The sequence below is a fragment of the Dermacentor albipictus genome, chromosome 10 (genome assembly GCF_038994185.2).
Source record: "Dermacentor albipictus isolate Rhodes 1998 colony chromosome 10, USDA_Dalb.pri_finalv2, whole genome shotgun sequence".
NCBI lineage: Eukaryota > Metazoa > Arthropoda > Arachnida > Ixodida > Ixodidae > Dermacentor > Dermacentor albipictus.
This window is the reverse complement of record NC_091830.1, coordinates 50,183,483-50,191,346: the sequence shown is the minus strand read 5'-3', so window position 1 is coordinate 50,191,346 and position 7,864 is coordinate 50,183,483. Positions and strand designations below refer to the sequence as shown.

The following is a 7,864-nucleotide window of genomic DNA, read 5'->3' as shown; positions in this document are numbered from 1 at the left end:
ATGTATTGTCTCAAGACATCTGGCAGCAAAAATCTTCTGGATTCTTCTACTATGTCTTTTGCAACTGAAATTTTAAATGTGTGTAATACTTCACGGCAACTTAGAACACTTACATGGTTAAGCATCTCCATACCTTAAATTTGTGGACCAGTTTTGTCACCTTTCTAGAACAATAACTCCCTGGTGTCATACATCACTCAAACCACTACTAATTAAATCTACCTTTAGATAAGCAGTACCTGCATTAGATGCAGCAGCATACCCTTTTAGCAAATGCATATACATACCACGCTCAGACTGAGCAAACCAAACAAACCAACAGCGACCAGTACTTGTGTCCATTTGTCTTCAACGAGGCAGAGACAGGCCAGGTCTCAATAAACACAACAAATATAAGGTGCAGGCAGAGGAAATAAGCAGAAGCTGTAAAGACAGCAGTAAAGTGAAACAAATTAGACAAATTTGCACACAGTCAGCGATCTGGGCCGAGGACAATTCACAACGTTACTGCCACAATTAGAAGCAAATGCTCCTCATGCAACAAGAAAAAACACGTTTTAGCTGTAAACAGCACGAGTGCGTGGAGTTGGTTGATATTCTAAAAACAGCACAGACAACAATTAAAGCAGACACACTACTTGTGTCATCTGCCTTCTTGCTGTTTTTTAAATATCGGTCACAGTTGCAAAGCTACGCACAATATCTATGAACGAAAGCAACGGACGTGCATATAAAGCTTGGTGAGCCGATTCATACTCATATATGTTTAATTTTGAAAGTTCCAGTAAAAGCGATAGTAGCAGCAGCAGTAAAGTGGGTTCGTTTACCATCTCGCTCACAACGTACGCATTGTATGATTTAACTCGACGGCTCGCAAAGGGGCTACTAAGAAGCTTTAAGTGAAGGAAATACGCTTTCGTTATCTCACTGCAACGAATGAAAGCCTCTGACGCCCATACCGCGGTCAGCAGTGAGAAAGTTAATTAAATGCAGCAATGCGCTGCATGGGTAAATAAGAAGGGCATAGCGTAGTCATCCTATAGAGATGGAGAAAAATAGACTTAAGAACGCGATAAACATCATAGGACGACATCCACGTGAGAAAATGTTCCAAAAGCCAGGGGAACTCATGCTTCAAAGTGTTGTTTACACTGGCTTTACTCAACAAAGTATAACAAAAACATAGACGTTTCGCCACCTATGCGGGTGGCATCGTCAGTACATAATGGCAACAAATGAGAAATACATTCTATTTATCTATGAAAGTGCCGTAAACATCCGGCAGGGGGCCACGGTTAGAGTTACATGAAGATTGATTACGACGGATGAACCATGATTCTACGAACTTTCTTGGGCCCCATCGGTGTTCCCGTGCTAGTGTGGTTACATTGTTAAAATCAAACGCGTGTCCCTTTGATAAACAATGATCAACCAATTCTGTCTTGGCACGTGTAGCATGGGTGGCTTTCGTAGCATCTCTTAGATGTTCCTTGATACGGGTGCGACGTCGCCGCCCTGTCTCGCCAATGTAGCTGGCATCACAGTCCGAGCAGTTGACCTTGTAGATGACACCACTTTGTTCGTCCGGAGGTGTGCGGTCCTTTGGCTTCGGGAACACGTTTGCCAACGTGTACGAGGGTTTAAACACAGTTCGAACACCTAAAGGCCGTAAAGCCCTGCGCACTGCTTCTGATACACCGCGGACATATGGAATGCACACAAAGGAAGCTGGCCTTTCGGCCTTGCTCTCACGAGGTTTTTGCATGCGGCGCTGCGTATCATTGACAAAATGCTCAGGGTAACTCCGCTTATGCAAAAGAGTGGCCACATTCGTTAATTCTTGCTCCCTCAAAGTTTGCGTTGACGAGAGCGCATCGCAACGAGACAGGAGAGTGCGTACCACGGCATGTTTGTGTTCTATAGGGTGGTGAGAGTCAAAACTCAGCACACTCCCGCTATCGCAAGATTTGCGATATACGGCTGTCTCCACCGAACCTCCTTCGCTCCGTTGTACCAGCACGTCTAGAAAGGCTAGGCTGCCACTATTCTCCGTCTCACATGTAAATTGAATGGCATGATGGACGGCATTAAGCGCCTCATGCATGGCACGGCACTTTCATAGATAAATAGGATGTATTTCTCATTTGTTGCCATTATGTACTGACGATGCCACCCGCATAGGTGGCGAAACGTCTATGTTTTTGTTATACTTTGTTGAGTAAAGCCAGTGTAAACAACACTTTGAAGCACGACATCCACGCTAGTTGAGTGCATGCATTTCTGGCGCGTGGAAGATGTCGCTGTTTTTTTTTTTGTTAATTTTTTTACATCGGTGCAACGCGTAGGAACTGCAGTGTTGAAGGCACGAACGAATAAATTATACTGCGATCACTGCGGGACCTGCGACAACCGTTTCGTGTTCCTTCGAATTTCGAGATCACATCGACCACAGCTCGAATGCGCAACCGGTTTTTTACGTGTCAGCAAGAGAACGGGTAATCGCACAACACTTACCGTTGCTCCAAGTACGTCGCGGTAGCACCAGCAGCTGGGCAACAAATGTCATCAAGCCCTGGCCCACCGTAGTGTCCGCAACTTGAAGCTTCTATAAGCATTCGCCAAAAGGCTAGAAGGAAAACCTTCTAGCCTCTGTACCACAGCCATACGAACGCGCGCGAATGAGACGCAAGCCATGCGTCTGAGTTCGAGGGTAGGTATTTCGAAAAAGCAAAAACAAGCAACACTGTGACGTCACATCCGGTAAAGTCAATTTGTCCTCCTTTCTCACCTTCTCTCAGCTAACGCATGCGCAGAGACCACGGAGCACTCGGGGGCGATGTTCAGGTGGCAGATGCGTGCTGTTGGTGCCCACTCACATAGCGGTTGCGCGTGCTCGATTGCAGCCTGCTTTGAGGGAGGAAAAACATCCGCGATGAAAGCGCGCACAGTTATACCCGGTTAGACAGTTTCGTACACGCAATACCTGCATCGAGCTAGCCTGCGGCCCCATGTAACTTCCTGTCGCCTGCTTCATGAGTCTGCTACGCCGGAACAAAGAGCGTGTGTTCACGGTGTTTTTGATGTACAGAAAGCCTCCGCCTACGTTTTGAGATACAGAACGGCGCGCAATGGCTTAACAATGGTACATGTGTGTAGCTTGCGACTAGCTTTGTAAAATTGAGGTTATCTACACAAGGAAAATGGTTGAAATCTGCCGGCTTCTGTTTTAAACAGTGAAAAGGGTCACCTGGCGCTGGAGCTTTAAACAGTGGAGAGTGGTGTCAGGACTCGCACCCTAACAAGTGGAGGACGCAGAAAAAAAAAGAAACCTCGATTCGCCTTCGCAACGAAGCCTCCGATACTGATAACACTACTGATAAGACACGCTGAGTCATAACACAACAGCGAGCCAACACAGAGCTCCGGTTAAGTACCATCTCTGGAACTTTGTGGCGAGAAAGACATCATGCGAAGTGGACGAGAATGCTAGCCGAATTCAAGCAACACTAGGGGACGTGAGAAACGAGCACGGCCACATTGGATTTATTACGGGTTGTCGTGACGTGGCTCAATACGTTTCGAGCTACGTCCAGAGTTTACCAAGTTATTTTGTTGTAAAACCGGAAAACAAAAAACGAAGTAGCTTCGTACTAGGTACTCGCAAAGTAAGCAAATTAGTTTTCTTGCTGGACCCTGGTGGGGTAGCGACTGCCGGTCGATGGTGATGCTGCATAATGCTTACGTTGATGGCCTCGTGCGCTACAGCCTTCCTATCCTGCAGAGACTGTGCCCAACTAATAAGCTTGGAAGCGTATTCTTGTATAGGGACAGCAGCTGAGGCCCAGTGTTTAAGTCTTGACCTGTTGCGAATTCAGGAAACCACCTGCATAGAAATAAGAAACGTGTTCCAAAACAACAATGGCTTCACGAGTAACATCAAAACGCTAAACAATTCCGGATTCGGGCAAGCTGTTAGGAGAATTCGACTCACTATTCCCAAACAGGCCCCACAGATCATGCATTACAGTACCCTCTATGGATGCTGTCTCCTCAACAAATTCGAAAGTACATTCCTGGAATAGAGTCCAAGAACATGTCTCAAGCCGCTATTTTACAGACAGCCTGGCCTGCATGAGCGAGAAGTACTCTAATACAAAGCACATTTTTACTGACGGTTCCTTTACGTAACATAGCTCTTGCTGTGGTATTTTCGTTCCTTCCACAGACCAGGCATTTTCATGGCGTTTAGAACGAGTAAGGTCGTGAACACTGTCCGAGCTGTACGCGATGAAACAGGCGCTAAAATACGTACTACGACAAGTTCATCAGCAATAGACAATCTTCACAGACTCAAAATCAGCATTGCAAAGCCTCTGCACGAAGAGCACTTAATGAAGCAATTACATTTGGGTTGAATGGAAGATCTTTCTTTATTTTGACTGAAGACGGACCAACGCCGTCTAGCTATACCAGTCGTGGTGTACCGCAAGGCAGAGTACTCAGCCCGACCCTGTTCAACCTGGTGCTCATTGGTCTCGCCGATTCGTTACCGCAAACCGTTCAGCTCTCCGTATATATGCAGACGACACTTGCATATGGGCTTCAGGAGTGACACGTCTACAAGTCCGCGCTCGACTTCAGAACGCTTCAACAGCCGTGTCAACACACCTAAGAATGCAAGGCCTGGAGCTTTCCCCTGAGAAATTTGCACTCGTTGCCTTTACTCGCAAAACGATGGCCCCGTATGCTTTGTGGATTAATGACCAAACTGTACGATACAGACGAACGCACCGCTTTCTTGGCGTCATCATTGATAGGGACTTGTCTTGGAGCCCTCACGTCTCGTACATGACAAAGCGTTTGGCCGCCATCGGGGGCCTTCTAGCATTTCTCGGCGGGAAGTCCTGGGGCACAACAGTACCATAAATGTTGCAACTATATAAAGCACTGTTTTTGGGCTTCCTGCACTACAGCTTACCTGTGCTAGGAAATACTTGCGCTACAAATATCCGCAAGCTTCAGAGTGTGCAAGCACAAGCACTCAGAGTTTGTCTCGGTCTCCTCAAAACTACGTTTTCGATTGCGACAGTGACCATTGCCGGAGACACCCCTTTGACAGTCTATATAGATACAGATGTCCTGATAGCCCATATCCGACACCAGACTCAGATTCCCTCACACCATCTTACTTGCTTGCCAGCAAAAAGGCCACATTCAACCTTTGCCAAAAGTGTTGTAAGACATCAGTCCTACTTGCCATCAGATTTTACGCCTGCTGCACGATTATCAGATTCATTGTGGTGTCTGCACCAGCCGCAAGTGCAAATGACAATTCCAGGAATCCGAAAGAAAGCTGGAGCGCCGTTGCAAGCTTTGAAACAGTTAACATTGGAACACATTCACAGCGTACACAGATTCCGGCAACATGTCTACGCAGATAGTTCCATAAAACTCAACAGCTCAGCTGCTACAGTCATCATCCCGGCAAAATCTGACGAAATCAAATGAAAAACTTGATGTGTGACCACATAAACGGGTGCTGAACTTGCGGCACTACGTCCTGCACTCGATTTAATTAATCAGGAACCACCGCAACAAAGGGCAGTCTTTGGTGACTCCGAGGCAGCCCTTCAGTGCATACAAAGCCCCATGCGCCACGGACCCAATGAACAACTGGCCTCAGAAATTCTACCCATGTATCATCGTAGCCATGACAAGGGACAGAACATCATGTTTCAGTGGCTTCCAAGACATTACAGCATCAGCGGAAATGACCAAGCCGACGAAGTCGCTCGAATTGCACATGAATGCGGTCAACGTGTCTTCATTCCGCTTTCGAGAACAGACGCTGCGGCTAGGCTGCGACTGATGTCCCGCGAATGTACTTTGACTCTGTGGGACACGAACGCTTTCACCATGTGTCGTTTGCGTTCGTTGTCTCCAGACATACGGATGCACCTACCACCTGGCTTACCACGACGTGAACAGACCACGCTATACCGTCTGTGGCTAGGCGTTGCATTTACGAACTCGTGTGCTTTCTTTATTGGAACGGCCAACAGCCCAACGTGCGCCACATGCAACATCAATTGGACTCTCGCACATATCTGTGTCTGCCCGCGATATTGTGCCCAGGGACAAGTGCTGTGCAGAGTATACTGGACCAGTTGGAGAATCGTCCTTTATCAGAATTCGAAGCTGTAGGTCAGTAATCCCTCAGAACGTTTACGCTAAAGGCCTTACTCGCGTAATTAAGGTTCCTGCGGTCTGCGGGGCTTCACGATAGACTGTAAGAACGCCGCCCCCTACCGCTCTGTAGTGTACGAGGTTTGGTTGTGCTCGTCGCTATTTCTTTCTATTTCCCCCTTGCGCTCTCTTTCTCTTTTTATCCCCCTCACCCTCCCCCCGTGCCGGGTAGCCAACCGGAACTGCCTCTAGCTAACCTCCCTGCCTTTCTATGCACCCTTTTCTCTATCTTGCTCCACGACATAGCATACCTACACCACTTGGCATCTAACGCTGGATATGTGATGAGACTTCAGTGGCTTCAAGGACATTTCGGTGTAATAGGTAATGAAAAAGCGGATGAGGCAGGCCGCAAATAAAGGACACGCTCACATAACATTTACGAGTGTTTTCACGAAGAGTGAAGCTTCAGCTTTGGCGAAGCGAGTGCTACTACCACGTAAGGGACCCTGAGCCTCCGTCAAGCTGCTGCGACAGCTTTCTGCCCAGGTGTCCTTCCAGTTCTTTTTGTTTCTGGTAAATAAAATTGATTGATTGATATGTACTCAGTGAAAGGCGTAGGAGATGGTCTTCAACTTCAGGCAATTACAAGTCTTTATTCAACATCGACCAAGAACTCCAGTCAAGGCTATCGGAATGGCTATTACGCCATCTGGAGACCCTCTGTCACGGGCTTCGACTGGGAGTTGCATACATGAACAATCTTTTCCGCAATGTACAGACTACAAATCCATGTTGTGACAACTGTGGCGCGGCAGAATCTCTAGAGCACATCTTGCTCGAGTGCCCAGCATACAGAGACGAGCGCCATCAATACAAGATCAACACGGACAGTCCCCTAGACAATGACACGGATGCTGGGTCCCTGGCCTTTCCCATCAAAACAGCTCAAATCCCTGGCCTTCTTGTTCTTATATATGGAGTCAATTTGTTTTCGATCTAAACTATGAGTCACGCAGGTCGTCTCATCAAGACGGATTTTATTTTCTTGTGCATTTACACTCTACATGCGCCGCATCGGACACTTACTCTACTACTGATAACATCACACGATCTGCATTTTTTCCTTTTATTTTCCTTTTTCTTCTGCCCACCTCCTTCTAGGGCCTTTCTTCTTCTGCGTCCTATTCCCTGCAGAGCAGCATGTAAGCGAAAATACGCTGGCTAAAAACTACGCATTTTCAAGAAAGAGCTTTCTTGCTTTCTCCCTCTTTCCCTTTCTAGAGTGAAGTAATGTAACGAATACTGCAATAACTATACTACTTGCCAGGATTTCTGCGTTTGACTGTAGCCAGGAGGCGCTCATGACAAGACAAAGAATGTCCCCATGGGCTCTATGAATATGCAACTCCCTGGCTCTTCCCCGCGTGCAATGTTGTTTCTTAGGCAAGCCGGGATGCATGTGTATAGCCTTCCATTTTTTTTTCACAGGAAAGCACGGCTATTGACCTTAGAGTCGTTCAGCGCCGTATCTCGGAGCGCAACAACGAAGTATGCGAGAATGGGTAGGTTAGCTGGGAGCCAAGTTAGTAATTAGCAAATGACTATGTGGGAGCTTTGCGTCCTCTGCTAAGACTATTCCGAGTAACGAATATGAAACCGCTTTCTTTTGTGTCGG

The 7,864-nt window shown here is 47.1% G+C and overlaps 1 long non-coding RNA gene across 4 annotated transcripts in view; it reads right to left on the bottom strand.

Annotated features, from left to right (window-relative positions):
* Positions 1 to 2,674, bottom strand: part of LOC135915116 (uncharacterized) — a 54,655-nt gene extending 51,981 nt beyond the window's left edge. For 3 of the 4 annotated variants that reach the window (XR_011509178.1, XR_010568513.2, XR_010568512.2), the window contains exons 1-2: positions 2,515 to 2,674; positions 288 to 423 (exon numbers count right to left, since the gene is read on the bottom strand). This is a non-coding gene — a long non-coding RNA (uncharacterized lncRNA). The remainder of the gene's footprint in view (positions 1 to 287; positions 424 to 2,514) is intronic. The other variant, XR_011509177.1, reaches the window with a different exon arrangement.
* Positions 2,675 to 7,864: the final 5,190 nt, after the last annotated feature.